Source organism: Ptiloglossa arizonensis, chromosome 2 (assembly GCF_051014685.1).
Source record: "Ptiloglossa arizonensis isolate GNS036 chromosome 2, iyPtiAriz1_principal, whole genome shotgun sequence".
Classification (NCBI taxonomy): Eukaryota; Metazoa; Arthropoda; class Insecta; order Hymenoptera; family Colletidae; genus Ptiloglossa; species Ptiloglossa arizonensis.
In genome coordinates, this window is record NC_135049.1 from 25926049 (window position 1) to 25951817 (window position 25769).

The 25769-nt window shown below is 53.2% G+C and overlaps 1 protein-coding gene across 15 annotated transcripts in view; it reads left to right on the forward strand.

Annotated features, from left to right (window-relative positions):
- The window catches only part of Sei (potassium voltage-gated channel seizure), a 136110-nt gene that overhangs the window by 74211 nt on the left and 36130 nt on the right, over nt 1-25769 (forward strand). The window lies entirely within an intron of this gene.

Sequence of the window (25769 nt, forward strand, 5' to 3'; positions counted from 1 at the left end):
AAGTTTCGCGGAAGGACGGAACGTGACGCTCCCTCTCGCGGGGAATACCCTAATAGAGTCACGTTACCGAACTTTTTTCTTTTCTTTTTTTCTCTCTTTTTTTTTTTCTTTACACGAGAGTCTCGGGGACGTTGGAAATTCCATCGGTCGCGTCTCGTGCGTGCCGTGGGTTTTTTCCTCTTTCTTTTTTTTCGCGAATCGAGAAAGCATCGGTAGTAGCTGTTCGTCGACGCGAGACAAACGCGACAGTTGCGTACCACGAACGGCTGTTGAGAAACTCCCGATCCAAGGGAAGGTTTCGTTGTCGAAACTTTTCCTTGCGAGCTCGGTAAATACCTGTTTCCGATGCGTGTACGGTTTTACGGTACGCTCAAGGCGAAATTGGAATTTTCTTCGCGAACCTCGTGAATCCCGATTACGCGATGCCCCGTGAAAATGGGGTTGGCCTTTAATAAAGTAGGCGGGGCCGGGAGAAGAGAGCTCCGGGTTATCGACGAGCGCTTCATTTTCGATCTTAAATATTAATACAGCTTCCGGGCTTGTTCCGTTTGCACGGAGAATTTCTTTACGAGTTTCGAAAGTTTCGTTAAGCGCGCGGAAAATGTTTAGAGATTCCGCTCGTAAATTATTCCCGGCTCGTAGCTCGAGAATATATACGTGCCGGTTCGCGACGCAGCTATTCCACTGCCGTCTGACCAACACGTACACCCGTATTCCCCTGGCGTAACGCGATAGTCGTCCGACACACGCCGTCTCGTTCCACCGCACGGTGGGACACCGTGAACTCCCCTATCCTTCATCTCGCGGTATCGGTGTACAAACTATTTCCCAGGAGAGCAGTCCTTGTTTACCACCGGAGATATACTTTAACGCGGTACGTGTTCTTCGTCCGACATTCTATGCGCTGTTCCACTGATTTTACGGAATACCGCGAGAGGTCGTCGGTTCGTTCCAGCTATCTCCGAATAGGATAATAAGCTTTATTTTTCGGTAAGGAGGAGGTGTACCGTGGCAGAGGCTGCGCGTTCGATGCGCAACGTGCTCTTCCATCGATTTCGGAGAAAATTCGACGAGACGTTATCGATTGCTCCGCGCATACGTACGAACGGGGAGTATGGATCTTATTCGACGAAAAATGTTTCACTTCGAGGGGAAAAGTATACTCGTATGTAGGTCATTCGTCGCGTCTGATATATTCCGTGTTATTTCACCGGACCTGTACAGAGGGCTTCGCTTGCGTTCAGTTTGCGGAATTTACATCACATTTTTCGTAACTACGAATCGTTCGAGCTGTTTCTTAAAATTCAACGAATCGGTGCAGATTTCGATCCAAATTTCTGCGCAATCTTTGCGTCGTTGGAAATTTTCTCGATGTTGGAAGCAGGTATTTAGCAGGACGTCGACTTTTCTTTTCCTCTCTCCGGTTTGTAGCGAGACACGGATCACGGTTCGTTGCTACGAGATTTTTAGCTTCGTCGAGGTACGTACGGTAGAAGCACGGGTCTTTATCGTGACACCCTATCGTAACACGGCCCTGACTGGCGCCAATCGGTCTGCGTCGCAGTCTTATGGGCGGGAATCCTCCGCAGCGTGGGATTTCCACAAATTGCCGCCGGTTTTACGACACTATTACACGCCCGGTTTTCCAACATTACTTACACGATTCTCCGAGTGGAATTTATACCGTTCTCCGATAACGCGACCACAATTTCTCGCACAACCGAGTGGCCAGAAATACCGGAAGCGACAATTCCACGGAACCAAATTTACGCTTACGAAATCGGAGCGTCTTCGAGCGTCCGTTCGGTATCCGCTCGAGAACATTTCCGAACACGAGTTCTTCTGCGTCGATGTAAATTCTACGAGTTCGCGAACGCGAAGTAACATCGAGTTACGCGCAAACGCGTCGACGATAAAGAATAAATATTTCTCGAAATTGTGCCACGCGTTTCATCCGATATTAATTGTCGTGTTTCGCGTACGATGATTCGATGTTCCGTTTATTGCTCGTACAATCGCTTCACCTTCGCGATCTCGTAGAACGAGATTACGAAAAGAGGTCCAAAAAAGTTCTCGAGCGAGTACTCGACGCTCGAACGATGTCTCTCGCTCGTAAACCGAGAAACGGAAACGTGGTTTGCGTGGCAACTGCCAAAAAAAAAAAAACAAAACAAAAAAAAATCTCTACAATGGTGGATATTCGATCGCTCTTGGATCGCGACGAGTAGCGGTTGATTCTCGCGCGGATCGAAGGAACGAAGATTTCCACCGAGTTCTCGTCGAAGATCAAGTGTCGGCTTATACTTTGCACGCTCCTCTCGTCATTGCTTTTCTCCTCGGTCGAGGATGGATGGATGGATGGATAGACGGATGGGTGGGCGTAGAAGCCACTCGATCGGTCTCGCTCGGGGGCGGCGGCCTTTAAACAATTTCCTTGTTTGAAATAGCTACGATGCCTCGGCCAACACGCTTATCGACTCGTAGAGGGTCAAATGTCTCGAGGTTTTCGGTACGGGCCGAGGGATGCTCGGGCGTTTCTCGTCGAGCACGCGCGACTTATTCGCGACCATTTTCACCGGTTGCGTTCCTTTCGACGAGAATTACACCTTTTCGAGAAACCGTTTACTCGTCGAGACACGAATCGTGTTCGCCGAGGGAATCGACCGGTAAAACGACTCGATCGACCCAACGATTCTCTCGCTTTCCTATCGAACCGGTCCTCGAAAGCTCGCGGCTAACCGAACCAACCGATATTTCTCTCTAATCGATACGCATGGCTCGTTTATGGAGATTTTCGCGCGAAACGACCATAAGAGGAAGAAGAATTTACGAGACCGATATAAAACAGCGATCGACTCGGGGAACGTTAAAAGCTTCTTGAAATTTCCACGGGGTTCGGTGTTCAATTCCTATATACATGTATATACACGCGCGTATCGTAATTGCTCGGTTCTCGAAGAGTGGAATCCTTTAATGCTTCGCTAAACGACTTTCCGGGATTTTTGGGGTTAGGTGGCCAGTGTACGCGTTCAAGGATCGGTAATCGAAGCACACGCGACGTCTCCGGGCAAACCGACCACACGCGACGAACTTTTGGCCCGGTCGTTCACTTCGCGATACGTTGCTCTCGAACAACCGTTGCGTCGTTCGAATTTCGCGGAATAATGGACCGATTGCCGATACATCGTTCGGTAAATTGATACCGAGCCGACGTCGTACGGCCTATCGACGTTTTCTTTGTAGAGGCGGACGAGCCAGTCCGAATTGCATTTAAACCGGCAGGCGGTTTTCCACGCCCCGACGTACAATCGTTGGAGCTCGTCATCGTTTCTAAAGCTATTTACGTCGGGCGAACCCAAAGCCGCCGATATCGATAACCGATACCCGCGCTTGTTTTTTCAGCCTCGTCTCAAACAATGTTGCGACGATGTCGCGGAAACTATTACGGTGAATTAAAGACACGCCTATTGTTACCCTCGTAACAAAGGGATCCGATCTTGGGAATCCCTTAATAACCGCAGAAATATTCCATTGTCCGCGTGCAAATCTCCCGCTTCCCGTCCGACAAAGCGAGGACGACCATTTCGGAATTGCGTGTACTCGGAAATTAGTTCCAACAAGGCGTTACCAATTACTCGTAATTATCCCGTGGAAACTAGGGGACAACGTTACGAGAGTAACGGACGTCCGCGTTCGATCGAGTTTCTAACATTTTATAACACCCTCGTCGCGCAATTGAGCCTCGATCGGTAATACTCGTCGATCGAGAAACGAGTATCGTCGATTTCCCGTCTACCTTGACATTTTCCAAACGGACCACCGAGAGAGAACCGAAGACTCGCTCGAAGAACGATCACGGAGCGACCGAACGGAGAACGAAGCGAGAAGCGAGGCAAATCGAAGCGAAAGGTGTTAGGTGATCCAGAGATCGAGAGAACGGGCCTCGTAACGGATCGTTTGATCTCGGTTTGAACAAGAACTATGGTTCGACTGTCGCGAATTTTTATCGCGACTGCTCGCGTAACCGCGTCGTCGAAGACACGATTTCTCTCGTCGACTTCGAGAGAGCCAACCGAGGACGTACACTTCCGATACGTTTCGCGACGCACCGTTGAAACCGTTAATAATTCCATTAGCACTCCCGACTTCGCGAGCTGCGCTCGCTGTTGATTTTCCAAACCTCGAACTTATCCGTACCCTATATAACGCTCTGGCGCGCTCTCAATTGGAGCGCACGAGGATCTCGTTGGTAAAGATTCGGCATAAATTTCCGCGTATGGTCTACCGCGAATTGGGTTGCATCGCGAACGGAACTGAGCACGATACTCGATACGATTTCGAAGCGGACCGATGTCCTTTTCGGCTCGTTCGATCATCATCGAAGATGAGGAGATCGTCATCTCGAGATCGAAAGTTCAGGCGCGAGTTTTTCCTTGGTGCCAAGATGGACGTCGCGCGATCTCGAGGGAAAACAATCGTACGAAAAATTGAAAAAAGAAACGGATAAAATTCGCGGTCTTTTCCATCGTTGGTTTCTCTCACGCGTCGATCGGTAGGTCGAATTCGCGGTTCGGTCTAACCTTGGAGGTTCTTATTTAACGTAAACCGTTCCACGATCCGACGTAACGAACACACTCCCACCTCTGGAACGTTCTCAGTCGATAGCAGCTCGAGGCTCCGATTGTTTCCCTCTCCCGTCTCTCTGGGAAATTCTCGGTGTAGGTTGCAAGTGCCCTAACCAGTATCGAGCCGTTTTCGCGTTATCGTTTCCAGCGATCGACCGGATATTCCGGTTCGTAGGAACGAAAAACAAAGCCCCTCGAGGTACAAAGCGAAACGACGAGGAGATTTTCGAGCGAAGGGGAGCGCGACGAATACCGATCGTCGCGAGGAGACGCAAACCCGCCCGAACAAAAACGGTTCCTCGCTCTCGAGAGGAGAAGAGCGGAAGAGAAGAGGAAGAAGAGGAGGAAGAGGAAACGTTTTCAAAGAGGAAGATCGCGAAAAGGGGTATCCCCCAGAAGGGTGGAGGAAGGGGCGTGGGGCTCGGGGGATCGAGTTAGCCCCGTCACCCTAAAAGCGGACGGTTCGCGCGAGTGCGAGGAACCGGAAAGAGGAAAGGTGTCGGCGGGCTTGGAGAGGGTGGCGGGGTAACGGGTTGGCAAAGGCTCGCCGACAGAAGGCGCTACCGTCAGTGTCGCAGTATCCCCCGTCCTGCCCGGCTGGTTGCACCGTCGCCACTCCGTCCATACCATCCCCGAAGGAACGCGCAGCACATGTAAACGGTGAATAAGACCGAGTAAGCTCGGGACGCGCGAGAACGCGGCGCGACGCGACGGTACGAGACGGTACGACGCGTTAATCGGTAAACTCGGCTCGCGCGATCAACGGGAGGACGCGGGATCGTCGCGACGCACCCGATGATCCGTCGATCGATGACGCTCGAGGTAACCGGCGGCGTCGAGATCGTAGGTGGTGCGTACGGCCGCGGTGAGTGCCCATCCGTGTCGATTCGAACCGAGGAGGTCGGCTCGGGATAGGTCGGTGTCTGGCCGCCGCGTAGTCGAGGATCCCCGATCGATTCGTTCTCGGATCGTCGCGCCGCGAAGGGGACTCGTCGCGCGAACTCTCGAGGAAACGAGCGAGCCAATGACCACGCCGGAAGGTTGCTGTGCCGTCCTCGACGCGGTGATCGTGACGTGGATGTGCATCGGCGCGTCGTTGTCTTCGTCCTCCGAGTCCTCCTCGTCGTCCTCGTCGTCGTTGTCGTCGTCGTCGTCGTCGTCGTCGTCGTCGGTGGTGCTGGTGGTGGTGGTGGTAGTGGTGGTGGTGGTGGTGGTGGACCCCTTTGAGAACTCGGCCCCTTTTGTTCGCGTACCGAGGCAACTCGACGGGAAGCCAGGATCCTCGAAAGGCCACGTGTTCTCCGGCGAAGATACCGTACCGAGGGAAGAACCACCGGTAATCGATGGAGGAACGCACGGATCGACGAATCGTACGCGATTCGATCGTTTTTCGCGACGCTGAACGTCCCCGCCCCGTCGCGAGTCGTTCGCGAGTCGTTCGCGAGTCGTTCGCGCGTGTGGTATCAACGCAGGGAAATTTCGAACGCTCGACGATCTCGGTCTCGGTGGTCATCCTCCCCCCACCCGGTCCGTGCACGCATACACACGCCCCTCACGTGCTCCGAACGGAGTTCTCCGGTCGCGCGAGTTACGAACGCGCGTTAACCGAACGATATCCGTGGAACGGATCCAACTCGCTCGGCGGTGAACCGTACCACCGTATTAGGCGTCACCCTTGCTCGCGGGGCCGGTGGGAACGGGGCGAGGCAGTACCGTGTGCCGGATTACGCTCCATGGCTGACATTAGGAATCGATAGCCGCGCAGAAAGTCGTCGGTAACGCTACCGGGCGAACCGCCGCGTAAAGGAATCGTCGTCGAGATCGCGCGGTAAGAAACGAACACGCGATTCGTTTCCATCGGGACGCGAAAGATCGCGAGATATTCGTGCGCGGTTCGAGACGCGTTACGCGTTACGCGTTCGCGTATTTGGTCGACGATCCTCGCGTTCGAGCGGCTCGGTCGATCGACCACGGGAGGGTGCGGAAACCGCGATTCCCATCCGGCGCGAGTTTAAAATGGCCGCGCCCGCGGAGGACGGATATCTGGGACAACCGAGGAGACACCGTGTACGGACGTTCTCCCTGCTCCTGTCGTAACGAAGCCGCCAACTGGACTGCCGCGTATATATTTTTTGTTTCTTTTTTTTTTTGTTTTTCTTTCACGGCATTCCGCAGGAAACGAAGCCCGTAATGCACCGGGAACACGCGGCCGCATGCACCGTGCCAAATGCGTCTCGTCGAGAGGGTCCACTTTCCTTTCGTCGACAAAATCAATGGCCTCCATCCCGAGCGCGGGCCACCTGCCAAAATATTTCCTGACCCAGAAGACACCTTGGTAACCGGAGCCAGATGCAGAGGGTGGGCGGTGGAAAATGTTTCTAGATTTCCTTGGTGCCGGATCTCCGCAATCGGCGCACTACGCGAGTGGCGAACGGTAACGCGGGATCTCTTATGTAAGGAACTGCGCCCGGATCGGTTGCCGTCGCGTCGAATTCGACAGTGGCCGGTCGATAGTCGAGACCGACTCGCCGAACCGAGAAACGAACAACACCGTGGCAGGAAACCGATCGCGGTGACTCGTTCCGCGAACGAGCTCCGAATCGCGAACCTTTCGACGAACCGTTCCCGAATTGGTGTCTCGTTCGCGCGGATTACCAGCTTTTCCCGTATCTCTCCGAGTGACTCGAAACCGTAACAGTGCGTTTGGTGTCCAATCTCCTTCGTTTCGTTTTTCTTCTTTTCTGTTTTTTTTTTTTCGAATTTCGAATCTCGCACGAATCGTCAAGGAACCGGAGATCTCGAAGGTGCGTTTCGTCGTATATTAAACCGAGCGAGAAACACGGTCGCGCACGAACCGAGTGAATTATTACGCGCGGCACGAAATTGCACAAGGTTAGCGCGAATTTCCGAAAAATCGATACCGCCCCGTATCGCGGGATCCCGCGTAGAAACGAGCGGATCGAAACGGTCGCTCGGCCGCTTGAAAAATTCATCGGCTCGCGGTTCCTTCGTGGCTGATTCGTATTCTATCGATCCCGTCGTTAACGTTTCTTTAATTCACCGCATAGCCGGTTGTAATTCGTTTTTCATCGCGAACGATTCGACGACGAATCGAATCGAGCGCCGCGGACATCGGAAATAAATAGACGGTCCCCTCGATCGATCGATTTTCCATTAGCCGTCTTCTCGACCAATTACTCGCCGTCCCGTGTTTCTCGAACAGTCGTCGATCCGCGACGGATAAATTCTAAGGATCCGAGCGCGTTGAATTCTCTTCGATTATTTTCGGTCGTCGACCGAACTAGCGATCCACCGTTCGCGTTCGACGAATTTATTACTCGCTTTTGATCCGTGGACGATCGACGTCGCGACCAAACGATCGATGACCCGATCGCTGGTAACTCGAATCGCTCTGTTCGCGGATCGACGAACTTTACCGTAATTTCCGATCGGTCGATTCTCCGGGTGAAAATTTCGCGAAAGACGAACCAGTGCACGAGAATTTCGCGAGAAACAAAATTGGACAAAAGTGATCCAATCGTCGAAGAATTACCCCGTTGCACCGTACGAGAGATTCAAGGATCCAAGTATTCCGCAGGATGCTGAAAACGATCGATCGAGTCCCTTCGAAAAATTCTCGCGTTCCCTTCGTCGATCTCGCGAGCGATTCGGTGGCTGGTCGATTATGAAAAACGAAGGTCGGAGGTAAAAATAATAACGCGAGCGTCGCGATGATTCGAAGGCGTCCGCGATCGTAGAGAAAAACTACTATCCTCGGTGATCGAGTTCCTTTCGATCGTGGTTGTTCCCGCGTGATCGTCCACGTTGAAACTTATTTGTTCGTTTCCACGAGGCAACCGGCGAAGGTCGTAGCCACGGAGTGATCAATGACGGGCGTCCCCGCGTCGCGGCGTAACCACCGACTATACCTCTTACCGACTTACGTGCGATCGCATTCGGTGCACGTAAAGCCCTAACCGCCTCCTCTATCGCCGCTCGCCGCTCGCCGTCGTTGTAGACGCTCCCCGACGCTCCCCTCTGCGTCGCTCCACCGGCACGGCGCTACATTATTTCTCAGCTTAAGTCCCACTTTCGTCTACGAGGGAACAACTCGCGCAGAATCGAGCGGATCGGAGCCGGTGTACGCGTGCACGGACAGAGGACGCGTGCAGTGCCGCGCGCGGGCGCGGGCGGGTTCTCGCCGTCGAAACGCAACGCCACCGTGTCCGCGGAGTTACGACGCCGGGCGTCGCCGCGGGAGATTCGATGCGCACGGAGCGTCGTTCGATCGCACCGCGCGTTACGTTATCGTGTCGATCGAGATCTCGCCGACGAACGAACGCCACTTGGGAACGTTGTTCTCGAGAAGGAGAGGGAGGGTTTTCGGTGCGACCGTTAAATCGGGGATCGTCGAGCGACGCGTATCGAAGGGCGCGAGTTCTCTCACGGCCAAGAACGATCCACGATACCGGTGATACCGAGACCACCCGGTTCGATATCGAGTCGATTTCGTTTCTATCGGTCGGGCAACGAGAGAACGATCGGTTCCTTCGAGCGCGGTCCAACGTTCGCGACGCGATCGAACGCGGTTCGATTCTGACGAGAACGATCCCAAGACCAGAATCCTCGCGACCCACGATTCCTATTGGACGCGACCACAGCCCGTGAGATTCGTAACGAAAGACTGCCGCGCGTCCCGAACGCGGGTGACACCACCGAGTCCGGTAGACACGGCTCGACGTATCCGCGCGTACGGGCATCGATCGGGCCCTGCGCGCGAGCAACGCTCGTATAATTTCGCCCAATGACCGGTGTAACGGCCGACGGGATACCCGGAAACGATGCTCGATGCTCCTGGTGATCGATCGAGAGGATCGCGTCGAAACGAGCCAACGTTCGCCGCGAGACGGAACGATCCCCGTTTCAAGATCGATCGATCGAGTCGGGGTTTCGAGTAAACAACCAGCGACAGGGACCCGACCAGACGGGTTACGCGCGCGCTTCCTAGCGCATCTTCAAACGGTCCAAGTCAATCCGTTCAAAGTGACAACCAAACCGTTCCTGCCCACTGTTCGTCCACGAAGAGAGCCGAAGGTCCGATTTGCATGGAAACCGCCCGAATGCCCTAAATGAGCGATGACGGCGAAAGGGTGACCGACACCGATCAGGAGTGGTCCCATAAAGATTGCTGGCAAGACGAGAGCGAGAGGGATACCGAGGACGAGGCCGCCGACTCTTGTGAACTGGCGCCCCACAGTGCGATGAGCGTGGGGGCTGGCAGGATTGACTCCCCCAGCCCCCAGGACATCAGGCTCCTCCACGATCTCGTCGAGGACCTCGCCAAGGAACAGGACGAGAAGGCCAAGCCGCGCGCCGAGCAGGTGAGCCACTCGAGATATCGAGATTAACGAGTTTCTGCGATTCGCGATCGGTGAGTCGTAACGCTCCGCAACGTTGAAACGCGTAGACGACGATTGTACACTAACGGTGAAAATAGAACGCGCACGTTCCGTGTTTTCCTTTCTTATCTGTCTCGGCCGGTTCACTCGTATCTAGTCGCAATTAGTGCCTACCGAAACGTTATCAACGATTTACGGTTTAATAGTTGCGCTAATTAAGATACGGGCGCAACGAAGCGCCAGACACGGAAGCGCGATTGGGAACCGAGGCTCCGATTTCTGCGTACAATTGCGAGTCTCTCCTTCGAGATTAAGAGTCATCGGTAGGAAAACTAACGCTCGAGTCGATCGTTCTCCAATGGAGGAAAATCTACTCTCGGAAAATTAATCGGCGTTAACGGTTGCACAGGTTTTTCATCCAACCGTTCGATGAAACTGGAACCGGAAACTCGTACGATTGCACCGACGATCGCAAATTTATTTACGAGTTACCGTCAACGACGTTTCGGCAATTGTCCATTTAGCGTTTCTCGAACCATGGTCCGTGGACCCCCCGCCGGGTGTTCGCGAACGTGTTAAGTGGGCCCGCGAGCTCGAGAAACAGGAGGGGGTAAAAAAAAAGGAAAAGAAAAGTTGCTTCTTGTAGGTTATTTTTACCAAAAGCATCCGTCAGAAGTTTTCCCGTCTTCGATGGCAAAAGAGTGGAAAAGAGGACGAAAAGCGAAAAGTTTGGAACAATTGCAATTTTTCGTACACTCTCGTCAACGTTGTTCCGTACGCGTAACGTACACGTCGCTTTTCGTTGTTTCCGTTAAAGGGAACGGAAGCCGGCACGTTTTATTGAATTTTTTCCCGCGCAACGAGATACTTTGACCCAAAAGCAAAGTACCCGATAAGAATTTCCTTTAATACCATTCGATGCGAAAGATTGAATTATTATTATCATCGAACGATAGGTATCGGATCGACTCGGAAAACGAGCCACCAGAGACCATTCATATTTTTTTCATTCTCGTTTTAGCGCATCGTTTTGTCGTTCGAAACGTTCGAACGAAACGATATCGAATCTTTTGGGTGGGAAATACAATTTTAAAATGCAAAAATATGTTTCTTTTTACCGAAGAGATAATTTAATCTTACCTGAGGTACGTTTCTGTAGTTTCTCGAGAAGGCAAAGCTCGAGAAACATTGCTCCCTTGATCGTTCGATCGTAATCTACGGCACATCGGCGTACCGGAAGACGATTAAAAATTTGTACACGTTTATCGCAAACGACACGGTGCGAGCAGGCTCGTTTGAAAATTTCGCGCGTCTCGAAGAAATCTCGTCAGTTCCGCGCCAAATTTATCGTGAAGGTAACGCGAAAGGACTCCACGAGAGAGTCGCTTCTTCTTGCGCTTCAAAAGTGCATTCGTTGCGTTACATGCCGCCGTGAACACGAGATCTTTCGTCGGTGCACCGACTCGTGCAACCGCTTCACCGTGTCGCACGCGGGAGGGAAAAAAATTTACGACGCGTGTAGCGCCGGGTACCAGACACTCGGAAACGTTCCGATTGTACGATCAAAGCTTCCTCGTACCGATAGAATTATGCGAACAATTTCAACGCGCACCCGCTGGTGCATCCTCGTTTCTCGAAAGTCTTCGAATGTCTCGAGGATCGTCGAAACCAACGTGGTCGAACCTCAAAGCATCGAGAGCCTCGAAGTCAACGACCGCGTTGAATTTCGAAAGTTTCGAAAATCTCGTACATTCCCGTTAATTCGAAAACCGCGCGCAATCACCCCACCGTGGAAACCTTTCGGTCGAAGGAAACGAATGCTCAAAGTAGGTTGAAAAACTACGAGAGAAAAATCGTTGAACGTCCACCATTAGCCTCGAGCGAAATTCTCCGGCCCTTATGGATGTCGGTAGGTCAAGTGCTTTAGATGTGTTCCCGGCATCGTTTCAAATGATGCTCGCCATGAAAGAAGGAAAAGCAACGTCTTCTCGGTTCCCGCGACACCGAACTGGGTTAGGATTTATCGATGTCTCTGAATTCTCAGCACACTTGCAAGGTTAGCCATGGTTGCGCGACCCAGATCGCGTGATTTATACGTTTCGATGGCGTCGACGCGAGCACCGATAGGGCCGGTACCGTTGCACCGACTTAATTCGATCCGAGCCGTGCGATTTGCAATGGAAATACGCGGAAGATTGCACTTAACCGGTCGACGGTGCTCCGCGTGTCGAGCTTCGCGGAGAGAAGAAAAAAAAACAAAAAAAAAAACAGAGAAAAAGAAAAAACAATACGCGAAGCTATTGTTCGGAACGAATCGGTGCGGTCGTCGTGGAAAATTGTCGAGAAAGCTCTCGTCGTCCGAGGATTCGCGGAAACGATGAAATCCGCCCGCTGCTTTTTCTTGTATTTCACTTCTCGGAAGAGAACGCTACGTCGGAGGTAAACATTTTTGAGACCGACGAGTACAAGATTTCTCGCTCCCCACCCCCCCTAAATTACAACGCTTTACCGTAGGCGGCTGCGAGCAAACATTTCATCCGTGTACGCTGTTCGCCGATTTCGTATTTCGTAGGCGCAATTCTCGAGAACCCATCCACGCAACGAGAACGATCCGTTCGTTCAATTTGCGTACCCGTGTTCCTCGAAGGTACGCGAAACGATGCTGGAAATTGTCACGCGTGACTCGTCGAACGATGCGGAGAATATCAACCGTTGAGTATCCAACTCTTCGAGGTAATCGCGCGCGTGGATCGACATCGGATGGATTTCTTTTTTTTTTTAATCGAATTTCCTCGTCTCCGCGAGACCGTCATTCGGAGATCTCGACGAGCGAGTCGTTGACTCGTCGAACGATGCACTTTTTGAACAGAACCCAAGAAAACGTTCGAAAATACCCGTCGAACGATGCAGAGAGTGTAGACGTAGTACGAAATTTCTATCCCGCAACGTCCTTGGGCGCGTGGGCGGACGTCGATGGATTCTCGTAATTAAATACCGTCACCGGGGGATCGTCTTTCGGAGATCTCGACGAGCGAGTCGAACGAGAAACGTTTAAAAAAGATACTCGAAATGGTCGAACGATGCGGTATCGAGCGTAAAGTATCTATCCCGTTGAGGTCGTTGCGCGGTCACGACGTCCGTTAAATAAATTTCCTCGTCTTCTCGCGGGACCGTGTTACTCGACCGAAAGCATCGACCGTTGAGTTTCTATTATCCCATGGTGGCGGTCCGAGAGCGTGCCGCGACATCGCTGGATTCTCGTAATTAAGTTTCACCGTCTCCGTGGACCGTTTCCCGGATATTCTCGGCGAGCAGGTGGACATCCGAGAGCGGATATCCGCCCGAACGCGTACACGAGTGCGATACTCGATCCTCGACGAACGACCGTGGACGAATCTTCGTCGTCGTGGATTCGAAAAGATTATCATCGAGATCGAGCGTAATTCTCGGAGCGAACGAGAGAATTGTTCCTCGTTCAATTCTCGAGATTGTACGAGCGCGAGTGCACACAGATTGGAGGTACTCGAAGAGTTCTCTTCGAAGAGATTCGAAAGGAGAATCGAAAATCGTTTACGCGGAGGCCGAGACGAAAGAATCGAGTTACGCGTAAAACGGAGGAAGAACGAGAATCGCGTTGGCGCATAAATACGAAGCTCGATATCGGAAGGGTTCGAGGAGAAACGGAAACGAGAGGCGGATGTTGGCACGTGGAATCGACGTTGCGTCCAAGAGGCGCGCGATACGTCGAAAAGTTGGACGTCGAAATGTCGGCAGTGAGAAGAGAAACGTTTATCGTCGTCTTTTGTACGGTATCGGCCGATCGAGCGGGCAACGTCGACCGAGGAGTTCTCGTTCTCTTATTTCGCGAGTTTCTCGCCCCGAGGAGGCGACGACACGAGACTCGCGAGTCACGAGAAGCCCTCACCGCGGCGAAAGTAGCCCGTAAACGGACAATATTTCCCCGTTAGAGGGAAACAAGGTTCGAAACGGAGAAAGGAAGGAACGGAAGTGGGTTTCGAAACGACACGGCCGGCCTACACGCGTTCTCGTCTACTCGCGAAGTGGTTCCCCGCGACGAGAGCCACGTAAGCGAAGTAGAGGCAAGTTGGTTCGATGCAAAGCCCCTCGAGTGTCCAAGACGGATCGTTCCTCGAGAGCCGGCACGAGGTAAACGCGAGAGCCGACGACGGAACTGCGACGAAAGGTGATCTCTGTTGCTGAACGTGCCGGGTATCGCGTGGCGCATCGCGACACGATCGAAGGGTAAAAGAAACGGTCGAAGCCGGATCGAAACGTTCCCGAGCGAAACGACGCCAGGCGGAGCCAAAGGTCCGCGTAAAATCGAGGAAAGCTCGAGCCGAGACACGGGTCGTGGTACTTTAAAACGCGTATCGCGGCGATCTCCGCGAGTTTCCTAGAAAAAATCTAGGCCAGTCTCTGGGAGAAGGAAGCTCCATCGTTGGAGAGGGGAGAGAGCGGGTGGGTGGTGTATCCCTGGCGAAAGAAAGTTAGCCAAGAAACAAAGAACGATCGACCACCGGACCGTAGAGTCGGTGGTCGAAAATCGATGTCGAACGCGTACAACGGCCGAGTAGATTGGCTCGATACAAATTGGAGTAAAATGGGACGCGCGAGCGTTTGAAGAACACTCGGGGCGATGTTACACGGTGACGTGTATCTCTGGGTGACATCCGCGACAACGCAGACCCTCGGATCCTCGCGAGTCCTCCAACGAATCTAGGCCGAGAAGAAAACAGCTTGTTTGGGAAGAGAGCTGGCAAAGAAAAGCCAACCGAGCGAGAAAAAAGAGAGAGGGAGATGGGATGAGAGCGAGAGAGAGAGAGGGAGAGAGAAAGGGAAAAGAAGCGGAGAAAAGTCGAAAGTTGGACAAAAGTCCAAGGGGGGCGGGGCGTTCCGGTTCGACCTTCGAGAACGAGTCAAGTGCGTTCGGTAGGGGATCGAAAGGTCCCCTAAGAAGCGCGTTACCGAGATTCGTACTCGGGGGCGTATAAAAGCCGCGGAATGTCAAGTTCCCCGAAAAAGAATCTAGGCCAGACCGGTTCGGGAAAAAGTCGAGGCGTTCGGAGGCGAGAGGAGGAAAAGCGGTCCGAAAGAAGGGACGAAGAAAGGACGAACGAGCCGCGGAGCGCGCGACTGCACATTGTGCAGTCGAATGGCAGAGCGGGGGGCTTCTCGCGCAGAATCTCCGCTCGGGCGCACAGGCGCACACGCGGCGGGTACGCTCGCGGTACGGGCGCGAATCAATAAGCGTAAGTACAGGTGGGTCGTCGTCGGTGGCTCGGCGTCGGTGGCGGCACGGGCGCGCATCAGAAAGCGACGCTGACGACACGGCTGGCTCCGGGACGCTCTCGTCCCGCACCAACGGACGCGCGCTTCGGCTTCGTCGGGAACCGAGCAGCGGGGGAAACGGAAACGTTGGTGCGTGTGTCGTTCGATCGAACATCGGACCGTCCGTTCGTATTACGTTCGGCTTGTGGCCAGCCGCGCGTACACCGTGTGTGCGCGAGAGAGAGAGAGAGAGTCACGGGAATGTCGGCCGCGGTGCGAGTCCAGAGGACCGAGAGCCACGGCCACGGACGCGCCGGACCCGGCCGCGACGCTTACCACGATATACCATAACCCGATTACAACGGTCCTGCGAACCGAACCGTGCCTACGACACGAGATACGCTGCGCCCACCTGCGACCGAGACCGTCTCGACGTACCTTGAACGGGACGCGTTCATCGACGCGGTGACCAACCATCGAGAGACCAACGAGAGACCACCACCACCACCACCGATAGGAGCACTCGCGCGAGCACTCGGATCGCGGATCGAATCGCGCGGTGATAGCTACACCGACTCGGCTCCTTTCAACGCGGCACGCCGCGCGATATGGACTCGCTCGGCATCGTTCCCGCCTCGTCCGTCCCGACGCGCAGTCGACGGCAGAGCAGCGCGCGAGATTGGCGCGGGGTCTCCGGGCGAACCAGTCCATCCACGGCCGAGGATCAAGGTGCTGTACGCTCCACGGGCTCTCTCGAACGCGACGGTTCTCGGGTGAACGGAAAATGCGAGTGACGCGCGAGCACGAACAACGGGGTACGTCGAACCGGATGAATCCCTCGCGGCGAGCCGCGGGATCGATCCACCTTACGGAGTGTTGCGATCGGTTCGTTCGTTTCGTCTTGGACGCGGATCGCGAATAGACACCCGGTATCCTCTTCCCGGTGATCCCCGTGTACAACGGTCTCTGCTCGCCGTGACCGTCGTCGGAGACCAAGAGGAACACCCAGCGAGCGTCGTTCGTCCAGTTTCGCGGTGTAAAATCGATCGTCGGCCTCCGTAGAATTCGCGTTAGCCTTGGTAACTCGCGCGGGGAACGTCCCGGTACGCGGAAACAAGGCCACCAGGGAGCGTGGACTCTTCGTTGGGACGTAGAGAGAGAGAGAGAGATAGAGAGAGAGAGAGAGGGTGAGAGAGGGAGAGCGAGCGAGTGTAAGAGAGAGAGAGCATGGTGTAGTTTGGACCGACAGGAAATTGGAACATTAACGGATCGAGCCTCGTAACGATGGAATCTCGCGCATCCGTGGTGGATTCGTCGGTATTAGCTCGTGCCAAATCCGTCGAAGGCTTCGCTCGCAGTGGGCCCGTATTTCGCGCGTCGCGTCTACAAACAGAACGCTCGAGAGGACTTTGAAGCCTCGACCGTGCGTTCGCGGTGGACCGTGCGTACGATAAACGCGATCCGAGTTCGATCGTCGATCGTCGATCGAGGAAACGGTTACGCGCGTCGCGCATCTCGCGTTGCCGTGCCAGCGGACACCGTCTACCGGGAGGAAACGAGCCGAGGGTGGAAGACGTGGGAAAGAACGAGGCGGACGCGGAGACGGAGGAAACGGGAACCGGAAGAAAACGAACAAGGGACGAAGCCGCACGGAACCCCCTTTCTTTTTCCCCATATTTTTTTCTTTCGCGATATCGTGCTTGCGCATTGCGCAATATTTCCGTGAAAGGCGAGAGCAAACCGAAACGGGGCCGGAGTGGGGAGAAGGACGAAGAAACGGAGACAGAGAGGGTGAAAGACGAACGCGGAGAGGCAAGGTGAACGTTGCGGAGCACGGAGAAACGGAGAGGGGAGACGGACGGACAGAGAGAGAGACAGAGAGAGAGAGAGAGAGAGAGAGAGACAAAGAGTATAAAAAACAAATCGTGATCGAGACTGACACTTGAGAAAGTCATTTTTTCCCAACTGAGACTGTCGTCGTGTTCCATCCATTTCGTATTACTAATTACTAATTATTAATTGTCGGCGCGTGATCGAGCGTTAAGTTTAAGTCAACGACCCTTTTACATTTTATACCGATGTTTTAAGAGAAGGACGAACGACTCGTCGATCTGTCCGACCGATTCAGCGCGGGCCGAGACGACGATGCCAGGAACGGACACGATTTTCACGCGACTTAACCTCTAGGCCGAAGCAAACGCATCGTCGCGATTAACGAACGATCGAACGAAACCGGAACAACCACCGGAACGAACGGTGTAACGAACGAGTCGACGCGCCGAACGCGCGCATACCGTACCGTACGATCGGAACGCAAACGCGTTAAACGCGCGGGAATCGAACGGGAATCGATTCACCGAATCGACGCGACGCGAGACGACGCGACGCGCCGCGCCGCGCCGCGACCCAAGTGGAACACCGACCGGAAGAGAAGAGTCACCGAGAAAACGTCAACAGCTTACCCAACTGTCTTTCAAAACGTCGAAGTATTAGCCTAGAAACGCGCAGTTTTTGTATTCACGTATCGAGGAGATAGATCCGATTTACGATCGACGAACCAAGAGGAGACCGCGTTACGAAACGATCGGACGATCCACGAGGAGAGGAGGATCGCAGTGTGAAATAGGTCGTCGAACACTCCGCCAAAATTCAGCTGTTCAAGGAAAAATTGTCCAAGTCCCAGCCTCCGGGATTGCCCTCGAGGGAAGAGCGGATAGCACTGAGATCGGTGAAAGGTCAATTGGAGACGGCTGCTCGGTCGACCAATCGTCTGCCGCCTCCGGTGGTGATAAGGAGGAAGCAGATCCCGCCGAGGTCCGTGTCAGCCAAACAGCAGGACTCGAGTGTCGCGGAGTCTAGTGTCTCGGACGAGGGTGCTCGATCCGTGAAAGAAGAATCGAACGCCGTAGCCGCCGGCAGGAATTCCTACGAGTGGTCCCCGCGGCACGCGAACCAGCGGGAGCATCCTTTCTGGGCATCGTCGGAGACCGAGAAGGCCTCCGCGCAGCAGGAAGCTCGACGAAAGTGGGGCTTCCTGGCGAAATCGGCATCCGCGAACGGTACCGCGAGGGTATTCACGGAGGCTGGAACCACATCGACCAGTTCCTCCTCTTACGATCGCGATCTACCGGGACTCTCGCGACGACCGATCGAGAACCTTTCATCGGAGCTAACCGGAAAGAAACCTGGAACCTCCGGACACCGCTTCGCCAGCAGGATCACCGACAGCACCTCGTCCGAATTTCAAGAGGAGAGCGAGCTATCGTCCGAGGAGAGAGACGCGTTGATCGAGGGATCGAAAACTCCGTTGACCGTCTACAGACACCGACTGACCAAGTTCGGCGCGCGAAGGAGGATCGTGGCCGCTTCGTCGTCCGCGAGGGATCACTTCGTCGCCGGTGATCGTTTGCTCGGTCTCAGGGAGAACGATTCCTCCAGCTCGTCGACTCTCCGATCCCCCGCCGAGGACATCCGCGACACCGATCGGGTTCGCGCGGACAAGGAGAACCTCGCGGTCGATCCCACCTCCGCTCGGACCGCCTCCGCGCCGAACACTTTGTCCCTCGGTAGGAAGATCTCATCTTGGACGAAAGAGGGCAAGGATCTGCTGGTGAAGTCGGTATCCTCGGCAAACACGCTCGCCCCGACGACGATGACCTGCATAAAGTCCCCTCGAGCGATGTCGGAGCATCTCTTGGGGCAACTGGAGGTCCCTGTGACGCCAGCGGTACTCGGCGCGCTGCGTGTCAAAGGTGGATCGCTCAAGGAGGGGGAGAGGACCGAAAGGGTGACCGATGTGCCGCGACAGAGATGGAGCAGCGTCAGGGTCAAGGGTGGTAGTACGAAGAGTCTCTTACTGGAGAACGGAGGACCGCAAGCCAAGCCGCTCAAGGGTGCTCCCGGCCCAGAGGTATTCTTAGTAGTTGATTAAGATGTTTACCGCATTAATTAAGACCCACTTCTCCGTTCGGTCTCGCTCCACACGGATCACACCGTACACACGCGTGACACACACACACACACACACGCGCGCACACTCGCAAACAGAGACACACCATTCGCATACTCGCCCGCGCGCCCTCCCCTTTATTTTACACGTACAAGCGCGCGTCGTTGTCTCTCGAGAGTAACAAAAGAGAAACGGACGACCGAAAAGACGACGCGTGGACCAGCGCAGTCGGTCCAATAAAGAATCGTCCATACACACGAGATACATCACCCAGCCTTGTCTCCCTCCTTTTCGAAGACAAACGCATCGACGAGATCGAATTGGTTCGCGAGTGTAAAAGGACGCCGTAGAAATTCCCAAGTGTTTGGGAATCGCTGCGCGGAAACGTCTCTTTGCATTCCGTTAAGTGTCTCGCACCGTAGAAGGTGCACGATCTCAACACCTTGGGAGAAAGATTCTTGCCCGAGAATCGAGAATCGGCAAGGACCTGCTCGTTCGAAGGACCACCTGTCGTTCGGTCAACGACGCTCGATGCGTCGAATCGACTCGAACCGGTTCCACGGATCGTCGCGATCGGTCCCCAGGAACGAAACACCCTTCGACGTTCGAGGGTTCGTCGTCAACGTTCCAAATCCGTTTTACGCACGATCGAATCGAGCATCGACGCGTCGGTCCATCGACCGTGCTCGATACCTCGTACCCGCGGTAACCATTTTACCCAAAGATACTCGCATCGTTCGACGAGAACCTCTCGGAGAAACGGTTTGGTTTGCCCGTTGAATCGTCATCGAGTTCCTCGCGATACCCGCTTTAGGAATACGCCGTAAAGAGCCACTTACCGAAGATTACTTCGAGACTTTTGCGTTTCGATCCACCTAGGCGGTAGTTCGTGTCCGCGTACTCGCTCGAACAATGGACCGCCGATGATTGTACTCTGTTCTCTTCCGTACCGAGAGCGAGTTCTCGAGGGTTTCGTTGCCAAGACTCCTTCCCTTTGATCCACGATTTCGTTCCCCCTTCGACCAGACGCAAGACGGTACGTCGTTGTTTCATTTACACGTGTCCTTCGTTGCGCGCTCTTCGTCGCAAACGAGCCATCCACGGTACGTGTAACGCTCGAAAAAAACAAACACCTCATCCTCGACCAAAGTGTCTGTCGAATTGATTAAGTGTTTGCAAGGTCGCGCTCGAGTCAATCGATGACTCTTCGAGTCCACTCTTCGAGTCCACTCTTCGAGTCCACTCTTCGAGTCCACTCTTCGAGTCCTCTCTTCGAGTCCTCTCCTCGAGTCCTCTCCACGAGTCCTCTCTTCGCGTCGAGCTCTACGCAATCCTCTCGAGGTGTCTCCGGCCCTCCGTTCGCTGGCGACGATCTCGCGAAACTTACCGGTCGTAGTTCCGGCCGATCGATCGCTCGAATCGCGGGCCAGAGCGTCTCCTTCGATATTTCGTTGAACGGTGCAACACGGTCACCGACACGGCCTACTTGGACGAGTTCGGTTGCGCCGGGAACGAAACGATCGAAGCTCGTTCCTTTCGTAGAAGGAAGAACGTCGCTGCCCTCGTTAACGTAATCGTCCCGCTTACCCCCGACAACGATCGGCTCGCGGACGAACCTGCAATTTCGGCCGAGCAACTCGTTCCCTACGCGTTGTTTTCTCAGGAAACACCATCGACGACTTCGATCGACGCGTCGGTTATGGCGAAGAGGGATAAACACGCGTCTCCATCGACTACGCGGGCCAGTGGTTGTATTTGCGCTATTTTCAGAACGCATATATACATTCCGGTGCAGTACTAACCTGCTCGAAAACGTGAGACGCGTTTCGAGGGGAGACATTCTTTGATCTTTCTTATTTTTGGCACAGCGTCCGCTTCGCGAACCATAGGGTCGTTCCCGTTAGGGGTTCTCGAGTAGCCGGAAGGTGGTACGAGTTCCGTGAAACAATCTCGTTCTCGATACGTTTCGGTTCGACGTTCGATCGTTCGAGAACGACCGGGATCGTAAACAGCGAACGATCACTGGGTGGATACGTTCTCGATTTTTCCATTGAAATCGTTTCGCCACGATACGCGTTATCGTCGCGAATCATCGTCGTTGTACCGTGCAAAGCGAATGGAAAATCGTGGTAGAACCGTAGGGTAATTCTACGTAACGAAATTAGGAAAGAATTCCGCGTACAATCTTCTCGTCCGGGGCTTCGTTCTCGAGAGAATCGAATTTGAAGTTTCCACGACTACGCGACGCGATTTACTTATCGTCTATTGCATCGTCGGTATTTCCGTCCGTGCTGGTGCTTATAAACATTCGCGACGATACTGTAGCAAGTATCCGAGTAGAGTTCGACGTCCGAGTCGTAGTTCATCGGGCCGAGTAACACCGTTCGTTTCGTTTCGTTTGTTGCGAATGATCCAGTTACGACAACGCGTTCCAATCGAGAACACGTTGACGCGCCGCTCGCTTTGGCGGCTCTACCGGAAATGGTAACTAAAAATTGACAATACGTTACAATCCGTGTACGTCGAGCTCTGTTGGTTACGCAGCAACGGGACGGACATTCGCAGGAGTTACTTGCAAAGCAATAGAACGAAATAAAAGGTAACGAACTTCGAATTCGATTTTCTCGAAAAATGGTACATCTTTCTCCGATTCTTTTACACGGAATTACCTCCTGTCCGGTTGTACCTCGAGTTTCCACCCACTCTAGTGAGCATCATCGCGGTACCGTACGCGAACGAGTCGATCGATACTCGAATTTCATCGATCCGCGTTGTTCTCGCCGGATCGTACGTTGCTCGAATCCCGGTGTATCGAACACGGACCGATACTCTTTGTAATCGGGCCAACCGAAACTATCGTCGAGCGCTCGCACGCTCGCTCGCTCGCTCGTTCGCGATCGTATCGCGACACGAACGCCGAACAAAAGACACCGGGAGGGGAGAGCATCGGTAGACGCGTATCGTAATAACGCTTTCGTTTCCAACGCCGATAATTTCGCGAGAAATTGCGGGAGATCGGCTCGCGGTCGCGCGGGCGGTCGCGTGGGGAGAAGTTGGTCGGGGGAGGACGGTAATCGCGGGAGAGACGTAATTTAATTGAACGTCAAAGACAGGCGCGCTGAAAGCGGAGACGGATGAAATTAATTTAGTCGATACGCTCTTTTCTCCCGGCGTTTCGCGGGGAACGCTCGCGCGAATTAATACCCTGAAAGCCATTATATCATCCGGGCGAAGACAAACGGAGACGCGCGGCGCGGCTTGTTTTCCACGAGTTGGAAATGAATGCCGCAAAATCCGATCCGCAGTCACGGATCACAATTAAGGAACTACTTCAGCGCCGCGGTTGCTCAAGGGTGTTCCGTTTTTTCTTTTTCTCTTTTTTTTTTCTTCCGTTTTTTTTTCTTCGTTTTTTTTTTTTTTTTTAATTAATTCGGTCTCACGCTCACCTGCCTACCTAGAAATAACGAGGCCGTTTCCTCGAGCGTGTTAAGTGCAACTTTTCCCGTCGATCGTTTCTTTTTTTTTTTTTTTTTTTGTTTTTTTTTTTCATTCGTTCGCCGAGCCTCGGCAGCGACGCTCTTCGCGTTCGTCACGGTGGTATCGATATAACCGCCGTGGGAGCGGAGTTCGCGGCTCGGGGAATTCGATCGCGGAAGAAACCAACGACGTCCGGGGACGCTGCGAAGTATCCGCGCGAACCAGCCGCTTAAACGTCACGGAAATAGAGTTTCTCCGGTCGGTCGAGCGCAATGGTAATTCCGTGGATACATCGAGGAAGTGAAACGTCGGGAAAGTAAAGCGTCGTTGGTGACCGAGCGATCTCTCCAATTGGAATATTCCCCTTGGGGAGTTTCGTTCGCGCGGGACGAGATCGTGCAGCTCGATCCGGCGAACGCGGAAATCTCGAAACGAGAGTACGCGACCAGTGGCTGGCGTGCTACGCTCGGTGTGTTTCCGCGAAGTTCGAGCCGAGTTTTTAGGTTAACGATCGCGTAGAACGCGTACGGCATATCGGGGCGTGTTTCTGGATAGCCGCCGCCGCCGGCGGAATTTCATTTGTGTACGCGACCGGGCTTTCTGTGTTTCGTCTGAAAATGGCCGGTACACGCGGTCCCGGTCATATTTACGGATTAGATGCCTGAAAACACATCCGCGAGACCATCTCGTCCCGTTGCTCGCCAATAATTGTGCTTTACGGCGTTTCCCTCGACTTTACGACCGTGTATACCGACTCGAGGGAAACCTACCGGGTGTGCTGGAAATTGACGCGTACTTGAAAAAAAAGGTGCTCGTTCAGTCGCGGGAAAGCGATCGAAACTATCGAATATAACGCGTCGAATAAAACTCGCCAAGCTTCCAAGAGTGTTCGTCCGATCGTTGCTCGTTCCATCCACTCACGCTCGCGTTTTGTAAACATTGACGATGGTATTATCTACTTCGACCGATTGGAGTCGGTTAGAGAGCAGACCGAGTGGTAGATAACACCGTGGCATCGTCAATGTTTGCGAATACCGATGTAAGTAGAAGTAACCGGCAATGGACGGACGCGAACCTTTCGATTCCGTTTCATCGAGAACGTAGCCTCGCGCGTGAAAATTGTATCCCACGTTTTCGAGGAACGATCTCCTGGAAGATTTCCCCGTGATTTTCGATTCTCTGTTGTCGGTGTCGTCCCCGAAGATTTCGAATAAACGAAAACGCTCCGTCGAGCGTCGCAGTTTCGTCGTCGAACGGACCGTGGAGACGATTCCTGTAACTTTCACCGGAATTCGTTCAAACGGGCCGACTTTTTCATCTCCGCGGCTTCGTCGCGTGATTAACGACGTGACGCACACGCGACGAGAAAGATTTTTTAGGTCAGCTCGCGACGTATTTCGCTCGGGACTCGAGAAACCGTGAAAAACTTGCCGAGAAAATCGTTAAATCATCGCGGAATGTGCTCCCGAATCATTGACAATAAATACCGGCTAAATCGAGAATATAAACGTCACCCTCGAGCGAGATATAAATAATTAAACACCGGATATCTCTCTCTCTCTCTCTCTCTCTCTCCGTGGTGACAAGTCACTCGCGAGTGAACATTTTCGAGTAATTTCTTTCGCGCGGGTGGCGCGAAAAAGAAGAAAACAGAGAGAGAGAGAGAGAGAGAGAGAGAAAGAGAAAATAAAATAAAATAAAAAAATGAAAGAAGAAAGAAAAGAAATTCAAGAATTTTCGTCGCCGAGTATCCGTCGGCGAAACCGTGGCTGTTATGGATCACGTTTCAGCCGTGTTCTCCATTCGTCGAGTTCTGTTTTTAGCAAAGTGACACATTTTCGTGGTGCTGGGTGTTGTTCAATTACGCTAATTATTCGTTTACTAGCGGCCAGTGGGCGCATCGCTGTAAACAGGGGAGTTCATTCATAAAAAGAAAATTGAAGTACAAGTACAAGGTCGTGTAATTAATAACGCGGGACGAAAACGAAGGCTCTCGTGTTCTGTGCGCGCAACGAGATCGTTCTTTTATCGGGGAACGCGAAACGCGAAACGCGAAACGCGCGTGCTTCCTTTCGATTCTTCGGGGATATTATTTATTCCATTTGGCGAGCTTCGATGGCCCCGAGGATGTCAAAATAGATCGCGATTATACAAAATGTCAATAGTGCGTTTAATACGACCTTTCGATACTTCCCGATCGATACGTTGCGAGCTTAACGCGGTGTAACAAAGGATCGGCCAATGATCCGCGAATAAACCGTTCGAGCGATCGCGTACATATTTATATCGAATATGTATCGCATCGATCGGCTGCTCCGCGCGTTGTCGAATTTCGATCGTCTCTGTTTCCAAGCCTGTTTCGTTTCGAGCGATCTTCCTCGCGAAACTCTTCCGAATTGGTACACCGAAACGTTGGTCGTTGAAATCCGTTTCTCGATCCTACGGGTCTCTTTACCTTGGCTCGATTTCAATTAATATGTTCACAGTTCTCTATTATTCTTTTATTCGCTGTTCATTTATCGCGCGCGAACGTTTCAGCCCCGAGCGCTCGTTTAAAAGAACAAACTTCCCTAATTGCGGATAAAAATACAATGGCGATTATTCCGTGCAACGATGTATTATATTTAAGATTTTCTCGTTGAGCGTTCTTCGATCGTTGTTCGAGGAATCACGCGTCGTCGATGTCGGAGCAATTTATGCTCCGTGCCAAAAGATCCGACCAGTTTTTTCTGCCGAGTCCGTTCTATTTTTGATTTTTACGATGTGGCTCATTACGCGCGCGGCCGGATGTCAGCGCGTTACATTAACGCTCGCGTTTCTTCCTCTTTCGATATTGTATTTCGAAGCGATCAATTTTTCAAACGCCACTCCAGCAAGGGAGATCCTTATCGCATCTCCCGCTCCCTTTCGTGCTCGACTTCTAGATACGATCGAGCGTTTCGTTCAGTGACGTAACCAGCAATTCCGGAACCTGCGTGCCGAAATCGACGACGTGGACTTTTTCGAAGGAAGTTCGATACATTCCTTGCA